This window comes from Cavia porcellus, unplaced genomic scaffold (assembly GCF_034190915.1).
Source record: "Cavia porcellus strain 051 isolate PalLab524CR breed Dunkin Hartley unplaced genomic scaffold, mCavPor4.1 scaffold_11, whole genome shotgun sequence".
In the NCBI taxonomy this organism is placed as follows: domain Eukaryota; kingdom Metazoa; phylum Chordata; class Mammalia; order Rodentia; family Caviidae; genus Cavia; species Cavia porcellus.
Genome location: NW_026947494.1, coordinates 18,885,154 through 18,911,506, shown reverse-complemented (window position 1 = coordinate 18,911,506; position 26,353 = coordinate 18,885,154). Strand labels below are relative to the sequence as shown.

At 34.2% G+C, this 26,353-nt stretch overlaps 1 protein-coding gene across 4 annotated transcripts in view; it reads left to right on the top strand.

Annotated features, from left to right (window-relative positions):
* Cdh12 (cadherin 12) overlaps nt 1-26,353 on the top strand; it is a 949,967-nt gene that overhangs the window by 269,277 nt on the left and 654,337 nt on the right. For all 4 annotated transcript variants that reach the window (XM_063258014.1, XM_063258013.1, XM_063258016.1 and 1 more), the window contains exon 2: nt 21,283-21,377. The gene's annotated coding sequence lies outside the window, so the exon portion shown is untranslated. The remainder of the gene's footprint in view (nt 1-21,282; nt 21,378-26,353) is intronic.

The following is a 26,353-nucleotide window of genomic DNA, read 5'->3' as shown; positions in this document are numbered from 1 at the left end:
TCTTACTTACATTGGGGAGAGGACAAGCCTTCTCCATGACTGAAAAATAAATTTGTGAAGGGAGCCTTGGCATTCTAGAAGACCTCTGCAATTACTCTTTTCCATCAGCCAGGCTTCAGGGTAGGAATTAAGTCACTGAATTGTGAACTTTTAATGAAGTTGTGTCATTGCATTCCAAATGAGAGGCCTTTTGTAGTGGCCCTCATCAACCAAATGCACAGGAGATATGGTTTCCATAGAGGACAGAGCAACCAAAGCAGCAAACAACGAAGTCAGGATATTCACAGAACTAAAACAGGAAGCCTGCTAAACATTTACTTGATCTGAATAAGTGGAGTCCTACAAAGACCTACAAGGATGCATGGACAGAAATCTAACCTCAATTGCGAAAATGGAGATCCATGTCTTTTCAAGGAATTCTAAAACTGGCCAATTGATAGAACCAGAACTGAGGAAGCACTCCAAAACTGCCCCACTCTTACAGTCTTACTCCCTATCATTTGCCAAGAGACTTAAGGAATTTTAGTAATGGAAATGTATATTAAGAAAAATTGAAATTGAAAGAAATTTCACAGATTTCTGGTTTCAGATGAATGTAGTACCAAGAGTCTCCAACCATCACTTGTCATTTACCAGTCATTGTAGGGATTTGTGAAGGTCAGTGGATTTTTAGGTCAATTCAGTCTTAGTGGAAATACCAGATTCCTGAATCTATATTGTCATTATTTCCCCAAATCCGGGATGCATAATCAGAATAGACATGCTCATTACTTGGAAACAGCCTCACTTTCACTCCCTGACTTGGGACAATAAAGATATTAGAGTACAAAGGACCAATTAGACCACTAAAACTGCCACTACAGTAAGGAAAACAGTAATCCAGAAGCACTATGGCCTCCCTGGAAGCATTATAGAGATTACTGCCATTACCAAGGGCTTGGAAGTTACAAGATTAGTGATTTCCACCACATTCTCATTCATCTTCCCTATTCAGCCTGTGAAGACTGACAGTTGCTTATCATATGCTTAACCAGGTGGTGACTTGAAATACAGATGCTGCTCCAGATGTATTTTCATTGCTTGAGCAAATTAACATATTCTTGAGCGCCTGATGTACAAGTATTGATATGACAAATGTGTTATTTTCACTATATTTGTGATTAAAAATGACCAAACCTATTTCGCATTCAGGGAATCCCGCCACCAGTTAGCCCTTGCTTTCTTGGAGAGATACATCAGCTTTCCAAGTCTATGTCATAATTCCATTCACAGAAAACTTGATCACATCTCCTTTGTGCAAGATATTAAACTAGACCATCACATTAATGATCCTTTTTCATTGGCTCTATGTTAATATTGAATAATGTAAGTCTATATTGAATTTTCATATTTTCTCTATTCCCCGAGTAACTTTCATTTTCTTTTATGAATGAATTGGTACATATTTTATAGATCTAGTTCATATGTAAAACACTGTTTCCAGTAAATTCACACTTGATGAGTATTTTTAATTGGTGGAGGGAGGGATGACTAAAGGCTCTTTTGACTTTGTAAAGAAATATGTATGTGGGGCACTATTAGGGGAAAGTATATGTTAAGCAGATACTTTTGGAGTTGAATCTTTCACAAGAATTAGAGCTCTTCCACAAGAGGTAGGAATGTTCAGGGTTTTTTTTTTTTTTTTCTATTTATCTTCTATTCTGATCTTGGACAAGATTCACTCTGTTAGATTTCTTGTTGCGAGGGCACCATATCAAGCACCCACAATTTAGAAGGGTAAGTTTTCATTTGGTTCACTCTTTCAGGGTTTTCACTTCATTGTCAGTGGCCTCCATGGTAGAATCATCCTGAGAGAAAGCCCTACCATCATGAAGATACTTAGTTCATGACTTCCAAGAAGCAGAGTGGAGATTTTTTTTTTTTTTTTTTTTTTTTACCAGAGAAGAAGAGGATTGGCCAGACATGGACTCCAATGGTTTTATTATTCATACCAAGAAGTGTCCTTTGCACATCTCCCTAGTTAACACTCCATCTTTGTTGCTACTCACTAAAGCACACATAATCTGGAGTCCATCATCTAAAGAGCATCATTGCCATTTTAGGCAGTTATGCTCCTAACCCTTGGGTAATGCCTCTAACACTGGCGTCTGAGTGGGCTGCAATATCATGTACTATCTCTTCTCCTGTCTCCCCTGGTTATATAAATCTGCTTCCTTGAAGAAAAGTATATAACAGAAAAAAGGTGAAAACAAGAATAAGGAAAAAGACGTTGAGGAGGTGGGCAAAGAAAAGATAAAGAGACAGTGAGATTGTAAGTGGAGTGCAGAGGGCTTCAAATGACATGTGTAGAGAAATGCTTTCAGTCACATGAAGGACATCTTTTATGTACTCCTGCATATAACATTAGCTCTGCTTGTAGGTGGTTTTATTGTACTCCAACATCCCCTGCATCTCCAAACCTTGCTTAACTAGGTCATGTCTTGTCACTTGTTGTGACTCACATAACATGTGATGTGGCATGTGCCACTGTAGCGGTGGACATGATGTGAGCAGGAAGAAAATGTGATGTGATAACACATGCCAATTTGAAGACCCTTGTTGCTACAACAGAGGTCTGTTCTGACACTGGAACACTGGTACTGTTTTCAGGTCTTTTGTGTGATTCAACACTTCTACTTCAAGAGAAAGCCAAATAAATTATTATGCTGAAAACTTAGAAAAAAATTTACATATAAGTTTTACACATCACATATTTACATGTTGTATTGTAATGAAAAAAATTTGTAGCTTGATCATTTTAAATTATAATACAAAATATTAGTGAGAGAGATAAGGGATAGAAAAGATGTTTCCAGTTGCACAATTGAGTAAAACTAGTTACAGAAGAGCCAGAATTTGAAATGAATCTTAAAGAAGACATAAATTTTCAAATGATGGAAATTTTAAATGAAGCACAGAAAATTTAAGCTTTGGAAATAGTGTGAAAATGTTTTAAAAGTGTTGCTGTATGATTCACTCCAGTTTAGACACTTATTCTGATGCAATCTGATTTAAGCACAGTACAGAGTGTCTTGAAAATGAAATTGAATATGTAATCTGGAGCTGTGTGTACATTAGACCAGGGAGGTGAACCTTTCAGCGCTTTCAGTGATGCAAGCAGCCTGCTGTGGATCCCATGCCGCACACTTGCCACCACTGTATTAGACAGTTACAGATGCCAGGGAGGGAAGAGAATGTGCAACTTAATCAGATTGGAAGGCACCGACAGTATTTAAAGAAAAGAGCTGTAAAAGGGCATCTACTCTTGAAAAATGTTTTTCGGTTTTCATTTTAAAAGTAGTAAGAAAGGGGCTGGGGATTTAGCTCAGCGGCATAAGCGCCTGCCTTGCAAGCAGGCAGTCGTGAGTTCAGTCCCTGGTACCCATAAAAAAGTAAAAAAAAAAGAGTAGTAAGAAAAATAAAGGTGATAACAAAATTAGTAATAAAATGGTAACTCATGAGGAATAACCACCAGGAGCAATGCAATTTTGCAGTTAGAAAAGGGACATTAGGACAAGTAACAGTGTATAATCCTAGACTTAAAATGGAGGGAAATAATTTGAGAGAGGGCAAGGAAATAAAGGAGAGAAAGAAAGAAAGGGGGGAAAGGGAAGGAATGAAGGAAGGGAGGAAAGTAGGAAAAAAAAGGAAGAAAGAAAGAACACAAAAGAGATTGAGCCATAGATGATATAAAATGTGCTCTCTTGCCCAGATATGCATGGGTGTTCTTGTTATTTAACATAATCTTGCATTTTAATTGTTGGTACTATAACCAGAGAAAGTTAACAGATTAAATGTGTGAAGATATAGTGTAGCCCACAGATTTTATATGGGTATAGAATACCATAAAATAACTCCTGGATATAGCAAAATAGTGGACCTATGGAAATAATATTGAAAAAGAAAAACAATATGTTGTGAATGCAGCTCTGACATTGTCCTTATGGAAAATTAGAAGTAGTCCAGGGGAAGGACAAGGAAAAGCAAAACTCATCTTTCAAAATTAGGAATATGATTGTGAACATGAAGCTCCAAAAGATCCAGATAACTGCTGTTAAGACCGGCAATGAGAGATTTTCTTCAGAAATGCAGGAGAAATTCAATTTTAGCAGACAAACTATGCAGCAGCTATGGTCCGTGAGGCCATGGTATGTGAGTGGAAGAAAAAAAAAAAAATAGTTCAAGGGCACAAGTTGTGTTTCTAAATGGTTGTACAGAGAAAGAAAGATATGGAGATCAATTCGAAAGAACACAACTAAGTAGAGAATTAAATCAACCCAGAAGCACGTGTATGTAACTGTAAATTGATGACTAAAATCAGTAAGTTGCAAAAGCAAAACATCACATTATACAGTATTCTCAAAATTTTGTGAGCAAAGAGAGTGAAGAAGGTTTCATAGGCTCTTTTAGTGAATTAAAGGAGATATTACTGTGGAGAAAAGTACATTGAAAGGTAAGAAATGAAATAGTTCAGACCTATTTTGAGGAAGAAGCAGGAAAGTTATAGCAGCCCAAGTAAGATGGCTTTGTTCAATGAATACACAGCGCTGCTTCTAAAGAGGGAGTGAGGAAATTCTAAATTTGGATAGCAATAGAGATGAAATATGGAGGTATTTGACCCATTTTGCAGAGCTCAGTGGAATTTTCAGTTTACAGTGGTTGTAAACAGCATGCAAATTCCTCAAGCAAATGTTACATAATCCAAACAAGTAGCAGAAAATGTGCATAGTTGATTAATATAAGGTTGGGCATTTTGGAATCAGATAGACTTGAAACTGCTATTTGAAGCTCCAATTTAACTTATTATCAGTGATAAATTAGTCATATTTTATGTGCATGCTGAGCGTTCAGTTGCTAAGCTGTAACTCACAGATAACATGTCTACCTTGTGAGACTGCTTTATTACAATTAAGATAATGTTCATAAAAAGTATCCCACCGATAGTGCTTATATAACCATAAACATATTCACAGTGACTATTGCTTATGTAACTGAAAAACAATAACTCAATGTTGAAATCATCCCTGTGAAAATGCTCATATCAGTAAGAATTATAGAATCTCAATACTTTCATAAGCAATTTAAAAAGTATATCAGTGGTTGATAATTGTAATTAATACACAATATCAAAATGTAAATACTAAATTTTCAACATCTTGCCCATGTGATTATCTACTATAAATTATGCATAGATACTTCATTAAAAATAACTCATATTGTACAGGAAACTGAGTCTAAAGTTACCACATACCCTTTAGCTTGGGATTCAGCCATATATGCCTTGTATGTGAATTCTGGCTAAGTCTCATTTTTGTGGATAATGTTTCTTTGGAGCATAGCCACATTCATTCAATAACTGGCAAATAGCACTAATTTCACACTACAGGGGTATAATTAGTGAAGAGGTCATAGGGTTTGCAGTGCCTATACTATTTAATATGTGACTTAATTATAGATAGTAGAGAAAAAGTTAACAGTTTATGTTGAATTAACCCTGTTTTATATAATAAAGCAACAGTTATTGAAATAGTTTCATAGGTCATATATTCCATCAATTAACATTTATACATATTGCTAAGTAATTTCCATTATGCTCTTTATTTTTGGTGCCAAGAATCTAAACTCATGACCTCACGCTTACCAGGCAGGTTCTGTGCTTCTAAGCTGCATCCCCAGCCCCTCCATCAGTTTGTTCCAAGTAAATTGATTTTTCATTTGTCTGGAAGTTTATTGTAGGTAAATATTACATGGCTCTGGAGATTTTTTACTAAATCCCTAACCATAAATATGGGTTCCAAAAATGTCAATGTTTTTCATATTTAAATATTTAATTCAAAGAATATAATAGTAAACAGTACACATCAAACATTAGCACCACTGTGAGATAACAAAAAGATATGTTTAAAAATCCAATTAATATATATGACAAAGACAAGTAGTATTAAATATTAATATAATAAAATATTTATTGTCATCAGTGATTCTGTGTAACCTATTCAGTGGCTCATTAAGTTGCAAAAGGCAGATAAAGTTCAAAAATTTAATTGATAAAAGTGGATACAAAACCATTTGTATTAGAATTGTCTTCTTAATGAGTTCTATATTGCCAGAATCATGTTAGTGATACTTAACCAGCATCCTGTCCTTTTCTATTAGGGATGAAACGCACTCTTTCTCTCCCCAATTTCCTACCAAGATAAGGATTATCATTTGTAAACGATATGCTCTGAAAAAGAAAAGAAAAAAATGTGAACAATAAACTTGTTCCTTTGCCTCACAAACACAACAGTGGAGGAAAAGATATCAAGAAGTAGATATCAGAACTGCATGACAGATAATTAACATAAGCTACGTGCAACATACTTGTGTGAATGTATAATAATACAAAGCATAGTTATTTTAACCTACTTTATGTTTAACTACCAGATATATCATTATATTATGTATCTTAGTCATACATAAACCTGCATGCAAACAACTACCTTTTCTTCCAAAAACATCTAATATATGAATCACTGGAAAGCGATGCATTCTTATATTTCAGCTGAAATCAGTATGTAAAACCTAGGCATCATGTATTCCTGCATAACTCTACACAATCTGTTTTATCTATATGCCAGTACACATAACTCTGTAATTTTAGCAAATAAAAGTGCATGTATGCATTATTCATACAAGTATTCATGCTATGTAATGTAAATTGTTTCAATGGCATCTCTCTAATTGTTCTTATGATTAGTTGTTTCCCAGATGCTTCATAAAGTCTGCACTGTGAATGTCTTTATGAATAATGAAGAAAAGATGTTTCACTCAAAAATGATACCTGCATTCTCTCTTTACCCATCCACCTATTGAACTGTTTTCCAACTGTGCCAGTTTGCCTTATAGAAATATCAAACTTCTATCAGAGTACTGCAAATTTTATATTGATAACTACAAATTTGTTTCTGATTAAAGAGATGATGGAAAAAAAACATCACTGCTGTCCGTGTTATAATTTTTTTTGTTGAGCTAGCCTAGAAGAGATTTTGTATCCATTTTAGAGATAGATTATCATTTTTCTCTTTAAATTTATAGACATAGTTTATGTCTGACTCCATATCTCTGAGCTAAAACATGATTTACTTCCCATTAGTTATAGCTCTTTATGTCATCATTTATGATCAATCTCAGCAAAGGAATTATATATTTCTTAGTACAAGTAGTTCCATTTTGTGTAAAAAATAAACATGGAAACACTATTATTTATTCCAGAAACTATTATCTACAAAAATAATTATGTTTAACTCTCATCAGCACTCTATGAACTAGACAATATATGCATTTCATAACTACATAGAATCATTGTATCTATTAGCTTTCCCACTGCTGGAGCAAAATTTCACACACTAACAACTGAAATGAAGAGCAATTTAATTTGGCTTGTGGTTTGGGTTTTTAGCCCATGGTTTGGAGGCTCCGGGGCAGAAACAGCATGGTGTAAAGGCCTAACAGAAGAAAGTTGCTGACTGCATGGCAGCCAAGAAGCAGAGCAAATTGGGGAGACAGAAGGGGAGATGTACTCTTGCAAAGCTTGCCTCCAGTGATGCATCCCTTCCAAAAAGTTCTTAAAAACATTCCACTATAAACTCATCAGTGCACCCATCTACTGATAAATACAGTACACTCAGGACCAGTGACCTTCAAATCCCCACCTCTAAACACAGCACTACCTTGAGACATTCTAGAGCTCTACTAAAACAGTTTGTCCCAGGCCCACAAAAGGTTTTGTCCATTTTGTTATGAAAAATGCATGTAGTCTATTTCTAAGATTGTCAAAACCTTAACAGTTTAAAATTGCTGAAAAGTCTGTCCAAAGTCTCTTGTGAGTCTTAAGACAAATTCTTAGCTGTCAGCATCCATAAAAATGAGAAAGAAAATTAAAATGCCCAGCATACAAGGGCACTAGGTAATCATTTGCATTCCAAAAGACAGGAATAGTGAGTTCAAAAGGAATGTGGCTAGAGCAAGACTGAGTCCCAGTGAGACATACCTAAAATCCTGAATCTCCATTTGCAGCTGCAAAGACACTTTTTGGTGACATGTGTGTTCCAGAGAGCATGGATAGCTTTGTCTCTGTAGCCTTGCTGGTTGTAGCCCATATACGTTCTGCCTTTGTCTGACTCTGCTCACTGTTAGTGGTTTTCCTCAGAAGATGACTCCATTTCCATGTTATTCCAATGTATCTTAGACATCACTTTTATAGATTCAAACATTGAGCTCTCAGAGTGCCATTGCCTCAGAGAACGTCTTTTCAAATCTGATGAGGAAGATTCCATGACCCAACAACTCTTCCTTTCTGCATGTGGGTAAAACCAGTACCATGTGGATGACATCAAGAACTGTTACCAGCTTGCATAGTAATCTGGCCCATGCTAATCCAGAGGAAGTTACCTCTGGGTGTGTAGATGACTAAGCTTGTGGATCATTCAATGTAACTTAACCTTCTACTCCCGAGAATCTGTAGTGGGTGGGATCTAGCCATTTTGTGAGATCCTCTTAAAGAATCTCTTCTATTACTCTCGTGAAAAGTACATGACTTATTTTTAATAGTAACATTTTTACCAACAATGCTCTCCACAACCCAACTTTACAAAAATGTCTTTCTAATGAAATTGAAAATTTTTCATATTTTTAGGCTTTATTTTTTGCTCCTGATTCTCACTATAAATTGAGCTAAAAGTATTGAACCAACTCCTCAGTCTGAACTTTGGGCTACCTAGAATTAATTAATTAATTAATTAATTAATTTTTACAGATCATCACCATTAAATTCAGCCTTACACAAAGTGTTAGAAAACAGGTGAAATAGTAACCAACTGTTATTAATCAAAATGAAACATGCATGTTATCTTGTCCTTTTCCCACTAGATCACTAAAAACTAGTGAGTCTGGACATTAATCCCCATAATTTTTATATAAGTATTCTGACCTCCTGAGTTCTGGCCAGAGTCTCCCATCAAGACTTGCTTACAGGAATCTAGAGCTAGTTCACTTCTACAAACTTTTTCAAACTTGCCTGCAACTTCTGAAGGCTTTTAAATCACATTGCAAGACATTCACAGAAAAGACCCCATTTTATATTATCCACTTTGCACTAATGGAACTAAATACCCAACACCTCCAACTTAAAGGAGACAAGGGTTATTTTGTTACGGTGTTTTTAGAAGCATCAGTCCATGATCTGTTATTTACAAAGTGAAAAAACATGACAGAAGATAGCTGCTCAACCAGTTTGAGCCAGAAACAGGGAAGGAAGAAGCCATGGCACAAAGTAACCTTTCCATGTCTGGCTCGTGGTGATACCCAATTGTTGACAGATCCAGCCTCCAAAAGAAAGACATTTTGAGAGAACTTTGAATCTAATCAAAACAATGATTTTAAGCTACACAGTTCAGCACTGTTGAGCAGAAACTGGCAATTCCATGTAACAGTAGAACTTTGATTTAAACACTCTATTATTATGACTCAAAATTTCACCATAATGTGATACAGATAAGTGAAAATAAGTATGAATACATTTATGCCTGAAAGTTGTAGTTGTAGGTGAATGTTGGTACACCTCACACGGTGGTGAGTTCATTTTATGTCTTCAGTGTTCCTGCTAACATACAAATTGTCATAATCAATGAGAACAAAATTGGTAGTGATCTTACTTCAATGGGACTGCCTATCTTGACTCATTCCATGTTATTCCATGTTATTGTGGGTATTTTTTTGTTGTCATTTTGTTTTGCTTTGTTTTTTGTTATGTTTGTTTGTTTGTTTTGTTTTTTTTTCCCCTCTCTCCCACCAGGTGAACACCTGTGGAAGGCAGAGATGAGGTCAATGCAGTCAAGACTTTTTTTTTTTTCCTGTCAGTATTTGATGATTATGGTTCAGTTTATCTAGGAAAAATGATTGGAAAATATTACATTTCTGTGTTCATATTATAATAATTCAAACAATAGATACAATATGTATAAAGAAGTGATGTTTCATTTCCTATGTAATCTTGTGAAGAATTGCTTTTGTGATTATCATTATCAAAAGTACAAACACAAGCCTTGTGAAGCACCAAAAGTCAATATTCATGAACCCTCCATGAGTGAGTAAAGTTATAAATGTCACCATTCATGTAATAGCAGAAAATCTCTCCAGCAGCAAGGACTTCTGTTTTATTTCAATGTAACACCTTCAAAGGGGCAGTGTAACCAATGCCCCTGCTACCTTTCTCTGTGCTGCAACATAAACATTTATCTAACAATTGCACTTTTGATCACAAAAAGTAAAAAGACAGTGCTAGAACACTGAGCAGTGTTCATGTGTCCTGGTTGGGGAATAAGCAAAGAGTCTGATTTATGTTTTCTATTCATACCCTTTATGTTCACCAGTGAATCAGCGTAACCTAGATGAAATTATGGACTTTGAAGTATAGATTCTGTTCAATTTGTTCATGTAAATGTTGACTTCACAAAATCGCCTATCTTGGCCTCTCTAGCTATACTTTAGGAATAACTCAATAAAAAAATACTGCAGGCCAACGATGGCGAACATTTTAGAGACTAACTTCCCAAACTGCAGCTTAAAACCTACTTCTTTATTGAAAACTGCCAACACTGCAATTAGACTCAGATACTGAGGTTTTATTTCAGAAAAAAACAACTATCGTCCAGTGCCCGAGTGCTGGGCTGGTGTGCCGACAGGAAGGGCTCTGCATGGCTGCTGCAGCCTGTGTGCCATCAGTCACCACGATTGCAGTGATTGAGAAAGTTGACAAACATATCTTAGAAAGGTGGCTGAGAAACATGAAGGACTTGGGTGAGGTGGAAGGGCCTGTGTTTACAGTGGCATTCATCTGTAAAACTGGGTTCATTCCTCCCCTGGTGTCAGACACTCCAGTTACTAGAGCGGAAAATAATAGTCACCTAGATCCAGCTAAAATTGAAAGAGAAAAACAAAGGTAAAGCAAGCTGAAGGAGAAGACAAGGGGAAAAATAACCATTATACTGTGAAAAAACCATGGCTTAATTAGGACAGAATTAAATATACCTACCCAGGAAAAATTTTAGGACTGATATTCTTTCCAATTTGTGGCAAGAGCCATGGACATAATTCTGAGTTGTGGTATTCATTAGAACACAGAACCACTGGATACTTGTTGTATGTTAAATTAATGATCAAATGACTTAAATTAAGGTTAATTTAGTAACATTTTGTCTCCTGTGAATTTATAGTCCAAGAAATCCTATGACAATCTGTCTGCAAAGTTGCAGAATCAGGAAACCTATTGGTGTACATTTCTGTCCCCTCTGAAAGCTACAGAACTAAGAGAGACTGTGGTGTGAGGTGCGGTATATGGGCAGGAGATCAATGTGCCGGATTATATGGGGAAGGATACCATTTACCTTATTTAGCCCCCAAGTCAAACACTAATCTCTCCCAGAAACACCCAGAAATAATGCTTAACTACACAAACTGCACCAAACGGCTCAGTCAGGTTTTCATGTAAACTTAACTGTCACACTTGGCTTTGTGAGCCATCTTTTTATATGGTTCAACAGGTCACATTATGTTGAAATTAAGACCATTGTCACAGGACCAACAAACTTCAGATCACTGTTCCCTATGGACCTCTGCTGATTAGATCACAGAAATGTGTCTCCTATTTTTTCTCTCCTTGGAATCCTCATATTTATGAAGATGCATTATATTTCAAGTTTTGTGAGAAATCTATTTCCCTTTGCGGCAATGTAGTTAATGTCTTCATTATGTAACTTGCAATGTTCAAACTCTTACATACACATGAATTTTATTCACACGTGTGTATTTTTTCAGGAAAGATATTATATTTAATTTACTTTTCTATTTGATACATTGTGTATTAAATAATTCCATAAGTGAGTAATTGAATGAATGGTGGAAATAAAGCATGAAAACAACAAAATTATAAACATACACTCTCCCTAGCCTGCTTACATTCATCATAAAAGATGCAAGCACTAGAGATGATAATGTGTTTTCCAGTTAAATAAATAATCAAGTCGTATTTTAATCTGTGCTTTTTAATGCATATACCACTTTCATAAACATAATTGAATAAAATATGAGAAATATACGTGCTTGAGTTAATACAAATTACCAATTTTAATAAACACATTTTTATTTACATTAGATACTCATTTAAAAATAATTTTGAAGTTTTTCATGTATTGACAGATTTTAGGTCCTTGATAGTGAGTTAAATCTTTAGTTTTTCTTTCTTTTTTTAATATTGAGACAAGTTCTGCAAACTTTAGAACTCTTGAGGTACTTGGGTGAACAACAGTGAAAATGAGATTAAAAGAGAAAAATCTAGGGAAGAGTGGAGCCATTACCCTCATGTTAGGTGGAAAGGGACTGCGCAACCACTGTAGCTCATTTATTTATACGCTCAGAAGAATAATGTGAATTTCAGTCCTGCTGCCTAGCAACCCATTGCTTGGATTGTCTAAAGGCTTGGTGTTTTTCTGGGCTGCAACAGCTTCTGCATGTGACTTGTCCTGTGTGCTCTTTGTTCTTGGGACAGCCATGCCCTGACTATGCCGCAGCCCCACACGTGTGGTCAATTTCCCAGCTTCAGGGGCTCCCAACAGATAAGATCTTGCTAATCAGATAACTTGTCCCGATTGGCCTGAAACTCCCAATCCTCCTGACTCCATCCCCAAGAACTGCTGAGTGGAGGCATGCACATCATACATGGCTGAAAGACTAACAATTTGATGGCTACAAGTAATCTACATAGGAAGTGTGAACCTTTTTACACTTTAAATGAAATTTCAGGATATCTACCTATAGATTTTTAATTTGTCACTTAAAACAATAATAAAAACTCTAGCTTCAACAAGTTTATACATGTGAAAATTTAAAGACAAGTTGTCTAGATGTAATACAGTTCAAGTAGTTAATGTGTCTCATATTTAGCTTAAAATTTCTTCAAAATACAGAAGGTCTTAAATTAATTGCTTTAGCAGAATTTCTTTTGTAGATTCCTGGAACTGCTTTAGAAATTACTTTTAAAATTTAAGATAACAGATATTCAAGTAAATAGGGTGTGAGTTTGTTACTTAAACAGATAAATCTGAAAGTGAAAAGTTTAAATTTTATAACTTTTCAAGACAGTTATCTTTTAGTGTGACCAAAATTAGTTTCCAATATAATATTGGATAAATATTTATTATAAAATATTTAAATAATAGCTCATAATATTACAAATGCCATTATTAACTTTCATGCATTTTAAAACAAGCATTTCTATATTTAAAGTGCATTTTTAAATCTGCTATTTTATTCATACAGGTTCGCACTACGTGATGTTTACATTTGTTGTGAAAAGTTGGTGCATGTAGACACCTTAATCCATTGTTTTGTCCTTTTCCTTCCCTTCCTCCCTGCTCCCTCCAACTATTTTTGAAGTTATGAAAATTTAAAAATTATTTTATACTTAGTTTCTGTGTCTTTTTTCTTTGACTTGTGCCCAGATACAAGTTTCTAAGATATATATTGCATTCTTCCATTGACATAAACTCATTGTTGCTATTTCAGGAAAATTTCTTAAAATTTGCTAATGTTCAGAGATAAAAACAATCCAATCTGCTGGCTGATAAGCAGAGGAAGAGAACGTGCACGTGGCAATGGGAGAGGACAGCACACAGTGCCCAGCGCCACGTCTCCCCGGCCTCCCCAACACACCAGCCAACACAAGTCACTAGTCAGCTCTCATTTCTTAATCTGAGGAAGATAACGTACCTGGTTTAAAATTATCAGTGTGTATGGGGGTGTTTCAAGGTTCTCTCTCCTATTCAGTTCATCACTTTGCTTTTTCATGGTCCATACCTTCTTTTCTGTATATTTTATGACATATTATTGAGTAGGCCAAATCCACTGTCTTTTGCTTATGTATTATAGTCTTGGCTATTACAGCATTTCTTCTTCTGTGTCATTTCAGTGTAAGTTTAATATATTCCTTGGAGGGAAAGAGTTCCCTATTTTGGGGGGCAGGACTGCAGTTCTTTGAATTTGGAGACTTTGTCTTTTTTTTTTCTTTGTAGTACTGGGCATTGCACACAGGGCATTTGCACTAAAAAAACAACTCCAGTATTTTTTTCTTTTCTTTCTTTCTTTTTTTTTTTTTTAATAGCTTTGAAAAAGGGTCTGGAAGAGTCCCTAAATTGTCCAGGCTGGACCTTGTGATCTTTCTTCCTCAACCTCCCAGGGTACTGAGATTGCAGGTGTGTCCACCATGGGAGACTTAAATTGTCAGTCAAATTCCCTGAATACAGTATCACTGTGTACATGGTTAGCCCGTACCAGTTAAGGGCTTAAGTCTCTTCAGTGTGATGCTCTTGTGCTAAATTAATTTTAGATATATTCAATAAATATCAGTAAGGAAGATAAATTTAAAAATGTACTTTTAACTCCTCTTGGCTTCTATTGAAATGCAATTTGCTAAACATAACTCAGAAGGCTTTAAACTCTTTCTGAATGGTAAAGCTTTGTTACTTTTTTTTGAATACACTATCGTATTTCTAAGTTTATTCATTTTATTTTTTATTTTACCTCTTCTCTGTTTTCTCTTTATTCTCATCTTTATCTTGTATTATCTCCACACCAGTATCTTACTGATTATATCCCACATCTTTTCTATTTTCTACATTTAACTGGATTACTATATTTATTGGAATTCATTTCAAAATATCTTGATATTTTTTTAAATCTAGAAATCTTTACATATCCCAATCCACTTTAACTTCAACTCTTAATGTTAAGGCCAAATTTGAACTGGAGAAATAATTCTCCATACCCCTATGAGAATCCACCATTGCCTATACATCCTCAGATGTTTATTTCCTCTAAAAGTATAAACATAAATGAAATTTCCTTCTCTTCCTACCTCTTTCCATCTTTCCTTCCCTCTTTCTTTCCTTTCCTTTATCTCTTTTTTCTTTCTTTCTTTCTTTTTTCTTTCTTCTTTCTTTCTTTCTTTCTTTCTTTCTTTCTTTCTTTCTTTCTTTCTTTCTTTCTTTCTTTCTTTCTTCTTTCTTCCTTCCTTCCTTCCTTCCTTCCTTCCTTCCTTCCTTCCTTCCTTCATTTGGGAAAGTTGAATATTTTTTCCTGAAGACTCAGCTTTTCTGGGATGCAATTCCTTGTGCATTTTGACCCAGACACCTCCACATTTACACCAGTTTTATATGAATTCTTTGTTTGTAATACTCAGTGAGTTCCTTGTTTGCCATACTCACCTGCCTCCCTGTATTTACAGCCTTTTTCTATATTTTAGAGCACCTCTTTTATTCTCTCTCAAATATATCCATTCATTTCAAAGTATATGTTTTACAGTGTGTGTATTATGTTGTGTAGCGAATAAGTTCATGTATTAAAATATCTGCATCTCTATTTCATGGGAATTTTTAAAGTTATGTCAAAGATTATTATATTGTCATTTGACCTAATTCAAAAGACATTTTTGTATTATTTTCCTGTTTTATCAACTTACCTCTTATATTTCAGTTCATCTGAGCCAAAATCTCCAATTTTAGCATGGAAAAATTCTTGTGGCATTTTAAAATGTGTCTTTCCCTATCACATTGTTTTAAATATTACATGTTTTAAGTACTATGTAAAATCTTTATAGACTTCATATTTGCTTTCCAGGAACTTGAATACAAATCTATTGAGTCAAGCCTGATACATATTGCATAATTTAGCCTCTACCTCACTGATACAGGGGCCACATGCTAATCCTTTATAATCTGAGGATATCTGGTGACTATAAGTTCATCATGTGAAGTAAGCAATGGAATGGAAGGGGAGATGTAGTGAGGGGCTGGAGAACGCTCGTAAGGGAAAAACAGAAACTTATTCTGTGCATTTACTTTGCTGTATCAGTAAAAGTCTACGCCAGGCTTTCTCTTTACTTTGGCTCCCTTGCAAGTAACACTTGACTCCACTGATTGTAAATACTTGGCTACCTGCAGCACTGTATTTGGATTGATTGTGGTGTTTTTAGTCAACTTCATAGTGTAGTTGCTTTTTCATTTAAAGAAATCCTAACTGCAATGTTCAATAGATATAACTGAGTCCATCAATTTTCTACTTCTGGAGACATGACCAAAATTTGACAAAGATATATCTACTTTGCTTTATAATGTTTAATTTTTCACAGTGTCTTGGAATTCTTAGAATTGGCAACCTCTCTGTGTTTGGCTGACATTGTTTCTGATATCATCCTTTATTTTGCATGTGTATTTAATTCATTTTCAAGTTGTTTTCATTAAAATGGAGCTACTTGAGACAAAATAAATGCCAGTGTCCAGTTTCAGTGTTTTCAAAGTGGTCTGGCTGCACTGTTGACAATTATTTTCTCTCTGATAAAATTAGCTCTGGATTCCCATTTGTTGGCTGAAATGACCTTGTGAATCCTGTCCTTTGCAGTGTGTATCTAATCTGGACTAGGACCTTGGGACTTCCTAAGGCACATTGACTACCTGTAATGTCAACACTGTCCTCAGATTACATTCTTCTGGTGCCTTTTATTTTCACGCTTGTGTTTCTTTACTACACCCAAGAGAAACAGAGGTCACCTAATTATGAAGGGATTTATCTTTACTCCAAGGAGGAACATGAAACAAATGTATCTACATCTTTCCTATGTCCATTTTACTGATAAAGTAGTTTTATGCTGTTCTTTTCATTTTTTCTTCAGATTCTAGATTTGCCTTTTTTCATTAAATTCATGATTCTGAATATTTTCAAATATTTACATATGCTTAGCTCACCTTACCAATACTAACCTGTTTTTGTGATTCTTCTTCTTGACCAAGTTGCATATATGCTTCACCATGATTTCTGTATAATGAAGGAAATCTTGATCTGACAGTTTTTTACAACATACACACTCACACACATTCATTTATGTGTATGTGTGCAGATATATATAATTACCAAAAATAATTAAATATTTTCCTATAAATTATGAGTGGCATTTTCAGAAGTGCAATTTTTGAAATATTTTGCTTTTCAGTGTCTACAAATATGTATCAAGTTCTATTCAACAATGCCAGTTTGTACAGGAATTTGAAAAGCCCTGGAACAAACACTCCTGTTCGTATCTCTTGTGCTCATTCCTAAGATTTTCCTACCTGATTGTGCAGGAATGGAGCTACAGGGGTGGGCTACCTGCATGTTCACCTTTAGTACATACTGCTAACTGTTCCTTCATGGTGACTGTGTCATTGTTCACTTCCAGTCCCAAATGATAGTGTCCGTTTCCTCGTGCCTTTCCCAGTTATTGATTATATCAAGCAGTAGCTTTATGTTTTAATAAATATTGTCTGTTTAACTGCATGAGATTGATATCCTTGGTGATTTACTTTTTGTTTCACTGATAGTGACTTGTGTGGTATTCTTCTGTACAATTTCTAGAAACCTGGCTTTCCTTTCTATAAATACTCAATATTTCTTTGATTGCTGACATTCTTAAAATAATCTATACTTTAAACTTTGTTCTTTGAATTGAAAATAGATTCTCAAAGCTGATGACATGGTTTTTATCTTTATTTGTAAACTTAGGTTTGAATACATAATTTTAATTTTCAAGATTTTTTAAAAGGAAGCATTTTTTATCTCCAAAATATTATTCTGTATTATCATATACAGAATGTATTTGTCCACAAATTATTAAGTATTTGTCCACAGTTCTGAAAAATTATGTTACTTCATGATTTTTAAAAACACTTTTAAAGTTTTTTGGTGTACCATAAGTCATTTTTAAAATATTTTCAATTATTTGTTCACTTCTTAGACTTTGTTCTGGTAAATAAATATTTGGATTAACTATGTATGGCCCAAAAGGCACCCTTTAGGTGACACACACACATACAATCTTTGTGTTTGAATTTGTTATATATCTGATATATGAAATATATATGAAATATATTTTCATTATGCTTTTTACTCCTTCCACTAATTTTAAAAGCTTTAGATATAGGCCCGAGATACAGCTCAGTAGCCTCACACCTGCCTGGTAGGTTTATTGTCCTGAATTTAATTTCGAGGACAAAAAATAAATAAGCTTTAGCTATTGTATTAATCTTTCCCGTATCATCCTGTTATTTATAATTACTAACAAACAACATTTCTTTCTCATTTTGCTGTTGACTTTCTCTGATACTGTTTTTGGTTTTTTGTTTTTTTTTTTCATTTTTCCTTTTCCTTACTTTGGGAGTTTGGTGTGTGGGCTACAAAAGGATCTTGTGCAGTCAATTTTATTTGCTCTCTTGAGGTTCTATTGGTCCACAAAAGCTCTGTTAAGTTTTACATGCTTATTTTGGGTTTATAATGCAGAGCCTTGTGACTCTGGACCTCCTGGGCAATGCATGAATCCTAAGCTTGTCAGTTGCTTTGCAAAGGGACGCTCCTTTTCATCTAGAGCTCCTAGTGGTCCCTGGATTTGTGCAGCTTTTTAAAACTGGAAATCAGACTGTATTACTGAAGCCTATTTTGTAGAAAGGGGTACATTTTCTGTTTACCAGTTGCTTTCCAAAAGCTCATTGCTTTTTTTTTTTTTACTCCAAGTAGCAAGAACAGAATTTGTTTAACAATTTTAATAATGTAAACCTCACCAAACCCATTCATAGTTCATCCTTGGTGATTCCTTGAACCATAACCTCTCACGCCTTTGACTTATTTGCTAGTCCCTTACAGACCTTTGTAAATGGATCCAGCAGAAGAGATGAGTTATGACATCTCTACAAACGATGTATGGCTTATAATTTAGAACAAATTTCCTTCAATTTTTTTTCTAGAAACATGCTTAATTAATACTTTTTACAGGTTACATAGTTTTATAGTTTTAGTTTTTCCATTACAAAATAACTTCAGGGTACTAGTTATGCTACTTTAGAAAGAAAAATAATTGCTTGACTTTCATTATTAAGTAATATCTATTTTTCTAATTAAGGTAATAATATGATTATCTTTTGATGCCTTAAGCAAATTATAAAAGCACTCTTCCATTGTGTGGCCTGTACATTTCCTGTTACCTTAGCTACAGGTACTCTCTTATAATGAGCTACACTCCTGAGAAAGTTGTTTTATTAAAATATTTTCCTATTATATAAATGGTCAAGAACCATAACATGGTCTAAGTTTGGCTGAAAAATGGCATCCTAAAAACATTTATATCATGATTGATAGAACCTATGAATATTAATTCACATAGAAGATATATTTTGAATATTGTATTCTATTAAATCCATGATGTGGCTTATTTAAAAAAATGTTATGGTCAGTACCCCTGGTGTCAAACAAATGAGCAAGCAAAAAAAAAAAAAAAAAAAATATATATATATATATATATATATATATATATATAATGAGAGTAGAGATTTACCAGTACTAAGTAATTTTACCTAGTTATATTATAGGTACACGTTTGTACACGTTTATAATTATGGAAACAACTATAACCATAAATACATATATTAAAGTAAATATATATATATATCAATCCATTTAGAGATGTAGAAGCAATACCCTCCCAGTGGCAAGGAGCAAAACTATTGGCCAATTCTTTGTTTTTTACTAAGATTCATATTAGTTCATGGAAAAGAATAGATAATACTTATACAGTTTGATCAATATTGCATGTCTATATTTGGCAATGTAAGCAGCTCTTTTGAAGATAACATTATGTGATATAACAACCATCCTTAAATTCCTATCACCTTGTTTTGAAAGCCCATATTGTTATTGGTTTGTATTTTTTGTTGTTTTTTTTTTTGTTGTTTGTTTGTGTTTTTTGTTTTCATTTTTATTTTCTGTGTTTATTTCTCTTTAAAAAACAAATAAATCAACCAAGGATCCTTGTACAAAAGACTGACTTTAATTTCAAAGCAAAAAAAGGTTTGTAAGATTTGTACTATACAATATGAAATTAAATGGACTAATTTGTAGTGCCAGCCCATGTAATGAACACACCAGTCTGGTATTTACAAAAAAAAAAAAAAAAAAAAAATACTGAAACCAACTTAAAGAGTCCTCAAAGGTTAAAGATGAAGTAATTTTAGCAAGAAAAACAATGAAACACTGTGGTATTGTATTATAGAACAAAATGATTCCAACTGATATATATGCCTGTATATATTTATATATGATTGAGATATACATATATATGATATATATATTCATACATATATATGAGTAAATACAGCAAGCCTAAAAGGGAGGTGGGAGAACAGAAATTTCATAATGACTCCAGTTTATTCATGTAATGTTACTTCTTCTAGAAATTAGCCCCCCCTTTTCATTTACTACCTTCTCTTATAAACTTTTTAACAGTGTGAAAAGGGTGAACACAAGTAACTTTACAGTGCACAATGTTGCAAATATTATTCCAGTCAGCTGTTAGCAGTTAGCATCTAAATTAATCATAGTGACCTGCACAGCTGATAGCTAGGAAATTAGGGAGACGAAACTTAACATTTTACACATTCTGCCCAGAAACCTATATCCTCGTCCAGTCATGAGACATGCGCGAGAAAACTACAATTCAAGGATAATCTCTGTATGTGTGGCCACTATTTTTCAAAATTACCATGGTCATTACGGGAAAATGAAAGTCTGGAAACTGTCAGTAGGAGGCCAATAAGACATAAAGACTAAAGGCAATGTAGTATGTTGAGTATTAGAAGAAAAATATTGAAATGATTTAGCAATACTTGTTCTCTTGAGTCCAATTACTACCATATATTGAACATTGTGACCAGGACATCATTATAGAGCAAGACAGTAATAGTAGATTAAGTTGGGTGAGGGATATAAAAGTTGGGTGTGGGAACCTTCTATATGGTCTGGAAAATTTTTAAGTGGAATAGTAAGTTGGTACTCTTGGTTAAGAGGTTTCAGTAAGTGAGCTGAGTGCCCAAACCAGTAAGTACCAAACAGGTTGCTTTAGGTGCAATTAGTCGAATCATGCACAATTTGCACTACATACAATTTTGCATATCTCACAACAATCAAACGATAAGTATTGGGTCAAAGTTTTAGCTCGGCTAAAATGCAGTAAGTGTAAATTCAACACACTGAAAGCAGCTGAACACCAAGTCATGACTGTAAAGGCAGTGTATTCACAGGTAATATATACTAACATAGTTAAATTCCGGTTTCATGTGCTTGTCATTCTAGCTTTGTTTCCTGACCACGTGGCTCAACTGGGGAATACAGTCGAACTGGAACTCACTAGGAGTTTGGTCATTTAAAGCATGCTAACCTTTTTAAAGGTAAGTGACAAATCTCACCAGGATTTATGCCTTTAAGCTCTTATTAAGTTGTTGAAAGTTGAACATACATTTAAATTTTAAAAATGTATTTCATTACTAAACAGAATATTAAACTTTTTGTGTATTTCCAGATGGTTGACATAATTAGTGCACAATCATGAAACTTAAGTAATCATTTCCTTTAGCAAGGCCCTATGTGTGCCTTACTGTGTTATTGTACATTTCTCATACTCCTTCAATTTATATGCAGATGAAGAACTAGCAGTTATATGCCTCCTAAAAAAGACTTTTGTTCTTTTATATTCTAGTTTTATTGCACTTTGCTTTCTCTCTCATAATTAGTGGATATTACTTTTGTTATTGGATGTGTCTCGTTTCAAAGGCATATATCAGTTGAAACTTTCACATAGGAAACAAAGTCAACAATGTTTTTGCTTTCTTAATATGGTCCAATCTTGTTCATTTGTTTCGTTTGCTGGCGATTGTAAACTGCTTTCCCTTTGTGACTGGCAGGTTTCTAACCCTTGGTATTTAAATGCTTACATTTAACCTTCATGGACACATTAATTAAAAGGTGCTCTGACATGCTCCATTTCGTAATGCTAGAGTCTATTCTTGGGCCATAGTCAAAACAACCTTGGTATTCTGACTTCTTAATCAGTTATCAATTAAACCTAACCATTAATATTGTAGTTCCAAAGCAAAAGGTTAAAGACATAAGGCAGGCATGTAATTAAACTAATATGGCTGGATGGCTCATACTGTGATATTTGTTCAAACTCTGTGCCTGCTCATATTTAATAAGCACAAAACTACTTTCTGTTTTAATACTTATGAGATTAATTCATTTAAAACATGGGAGACAGTGACCCAGTTTTATCATATTTTCATCAACTAAGTCCCAGCTTTGAATAAAACTACACAAAATTTAGAAAAAAATTTCAATATTAAAACTTAAAAATATTTTTATTTCAAATATTCATAAAATCTATTCACTTTGATCATCATTCACTTTGATCATTAATTTGTTGTCATCAATAACCAAATTTTGGGAAAAAATACCTTGTTTTGCATTGCAAAGGCTTTGACTTGTAAAAATTAGAATTAATAAAACTCATATCTTCAATCATATTGATATGATGGTTTTATTCCAGATCTAGCACACAAACATGCAAGTATATATAAAAGACGAACACATCTAATTATATTTATTCTAATTAGTAACTTCCTGTCATATAATGCCCATGATGGCCTCGACCTACATGTAATGTGTCATATGAGTAATTCATTACTGATGATCTAACCCAGTGCTTCATACATGCTGGGCATGTACTTTAGCCCTGAATTACAGTTTGCTCTGATTCTAATTATTAATGCACATTTTTCTTTAAAGTTTAATAAAGCACAATGATGTCTAAAGTCCAAAGTGGAAAAAAAAAAAGACAAAATTTCCCAAATGCACTTTGGTTCACTTTGTGCTTTAATTGAAGTTTAAAAATTAAAAAGAGATTTATAGTACTTTAAATTGAAAATTTTAAAATAGCCTTAAATAGGAAACATGTAAAGAAATCAGAATTTCCATTTCTTATCAGGGTGCATATAAATGCAGAAGACACAATGAGAAGGGGTTGAAATTGCTTTCCTATTAATGTGAAAGTTTTCATATACATCATGTATATAAGTAGGCTGTAAAGAAATACTGCCAGATTACTACAATGAAAGGAAATGACATCTAAAAATATCAAACATAAAGTGTCAAGTTAAATCATTTTAATTATTCTTTATTAAAGAACACGTTTTCTTGCATTACAGTAATGGCTTGGCTTACGAATGATTTGTTTAAAAATAATTTGGTTCTCAAATGCATTCCACAGAATTGCTGCTTTGCTCACAATCTCCACATAGCCTCCTAGACTACAAACACAGCTGTTGCTGTCTCCACCACACAAACACAAAGGAGGCCCCCTTTCCTAAAATCGTAAAGCAAATTCAATTTGTAGACTGAGGCACAGCTTTAACTTAATTTTAAATACAGCGGTTTTGAGGATCCATTTATGACCCCACCAACTCCTTTCTGGAATTATTTCTTGAACAATAAAGAAGGGTGACTTATTTGTTCTGCAGAATTTTGCAAAACTTATTGCTAGTTGTACTCTTCAACTATACTCATGCTTGTTTTACATGTAACTATATTAATTTATTGCTTAGACTGAAAACCAAAATAAATTAGATGTCTTCCATGTGGTGCAACTGCATGTCTTGATCAATATGTAGCAGGTGTTTTAGGTCCAGAATAAAAATGAGCTTGAGGTTGACTTTCCTTCTTACCTGCTATGCTAGCTGAGGATAGGAAGACGTGGATAAGAGACATCTGACCTGGATACTTTGAGAAGTGGTGCTAAATATGTAACAAAACCATGTATAGTTTTAAAAGAGACATGTAGGCCTGTAATGTTATTGTGTTTTGGTGAATTTTTGGTCATTTAGAGAGTGAAGGAATGAACTAAGTATAAATTATGAGAATATTTGGCTGGTAAATCCAGAAGAGTAAGAGTAGGTGATGAAGATGCTTGAATGGAATTTAAGACCATATTTCAGCTCATGGCTTTATGCTCTACATGATGGGGAACTGCATTATGTTTTTGTTGTATTTCAGTGTAGATAAGTAACCTGAAGCTACACCTGCATGTGTGTTGGTGTATCTCTGTGTGTATGTAAGGCCATGATCATGGCAGTGCAGTGGATTATCAGTGGAACCTTATCTGTTTGAAGCAAAATTTTAGTTTTATTTCTATCTTGTACAATCTTTTTAAGAAAATCACTTATATTTAGTACACATTTAAAGTGTTTATGTAGCTAGAGATACAGGTATGTTAGGGTTATAAGTAAATAGAATTCTTCAAGATTCCACCAATATTTCATCTATTTTTCTGAAGGTGAGGAGGAAAGCAGGATTGAGAAAAGGAAAGTTTTGGAAATGAGCTATTGCCTGACAGATACAGGAGCCAAGAGGCAGAGGAATTATTTTTAAAAAATAATTCTTTCGGGCACTGTATGAGTAGCAGGTCCCGACCCCTGGGGAAACACCAGCTCCCCACAGTGATGAGGTGAAACAGAAACTGATGGAAACACAGGGGGAGAGCAGAGCCTGGCAGCCAGGAATAGGCTTGAGCATTTCTGGTTTTACCGCTCACAGCGTCCTGCTGAGTTGACAATAGGTTCAAAATTGAATCTCAAAGCCATCTTTTGTTTTGATGTAGTTTGTAAAGCCTAAGTAGAAATCAGATTCTATTTTTTTTTTTTTGTTGTTTCCTCTGGTTGGATATTCCTTGAGTTGTGATTAGCACAATTCAGTAAATAAGAATAAAATAAATGCAGGGGTACTTCTAATTATAGCACTTGTCAAAGGTTAATAACTTGGGACATGCCTATTAGGATTTCACAATGACTTGTCATTTGGGATTATGATTGATTACCCAGAGAGAGTAATAGGAACAGAAAAGAAGAGAAAATGTAGAATCAGTGACTTTTTTGTCTTAAATTCTAGCAAATATTTTTTTCAAAATAAAGAGATCATTCTACATCATCCATGATGTCCACAAACCTCCAAGATTATTAAAATATATTTACTATGAGCTATATAATATGCACAAATTAAGATACTCCCCTATTTTTATTTTTTTTATATTTGATTGTGTATTTCTTTGGTCAGTTTTTTAGTTTAAATTGTCAAAGAACACAAGATATAATTAAAATCTTCCACATTCAGAGTCTAAGGGTCTGTTCCACGTTTTATTCCATTGAACATATTTTCAATTAATTGTAAAGGTCGTTCTCCTTCTGTAAGTTTACAGTTTATCCCTTAAAGATGAAAGCCATGTGGATAAATTTACCTTTTGTTTTTTCCCTTTGTCTTTAAAGTTATCCTGTGGCTGTATCATGCTGCTTTGATATTATGTCTCAGTTCACAATTGAGGTCATTGTGCTGTCATTCCGGTTAGCTTAAAATTGTCTTAGTCCATAAACAAGTACATAGATGGGTTTTGTTCTAATAAAAAAGAAAGTACTGTGAAGAGATGAAGAGAATGCTCTGTTAGGTCCATGGGACAAAATCCATAATTTACTCTTGCAGATGTCTGTGTAATTTAAACAGCAGGCAAAACAACCACACACAGTTGTAGCTGCTCTAGGGAACAGATACCGGGAGGCTCATAAATCACAGTAAGGATTAGAAGCAATGAGCATTCATCTTCTTAACCTCGTAAGGCGATATGGGGAAGCCAAGTATCAGAACATAAGGAGCAAAGAATCTTTGTGCAGGGATAAAAGGGGTCAGAGATTTTTAAGCCTTCTCTCAATTAGCACTGACCTTCCATTTGCAAATCAGCCGAACATACCTTTAAGGTTGATTAAAAAGAGACCTCTTCCACAAGAAATTAAATTGAATAAGTGATAAGATGTACTTCTGGGCACTGATGAATGAACTCAAATCATATGGAAATCCTAATCATTTACTAACAGTGAACATGTTTCTTCTTGGACAGTAAAAAATATAGAAAATAACCTTGCAAATAACCAATCCGTAAAGATCATCATGTTTAATTGAATATTATTAAATAGTGAAATGTCATGAGGAAATACTAACTTCGAAGTAGTCAGTGAAGAACATAAAGACAGCTGGCTCTCCCTATAACATTTAGTAAGTAAATGATCTGTTACTAATTGTTTATATTTGAAAAATTATTCTAATCAAAGGTCTTTGGCTGCAAATGAATAAATTAAACACAGTGAGGGACATTTTAGTTTGTGCAGAAAATAGAAGCCTTAATCAAATGTTAAAGCTTTGGAAAAATAATAACTTGCTAATTTTTCTAGAGTTCTTTTAAGCCAAGTTCATGACAAAACTGAAATTGCTAAATTGATAAAAATCTCAGCAGAGGGCAGAAAATGCTTCAACAAAGTTATGAAGGTCAGTT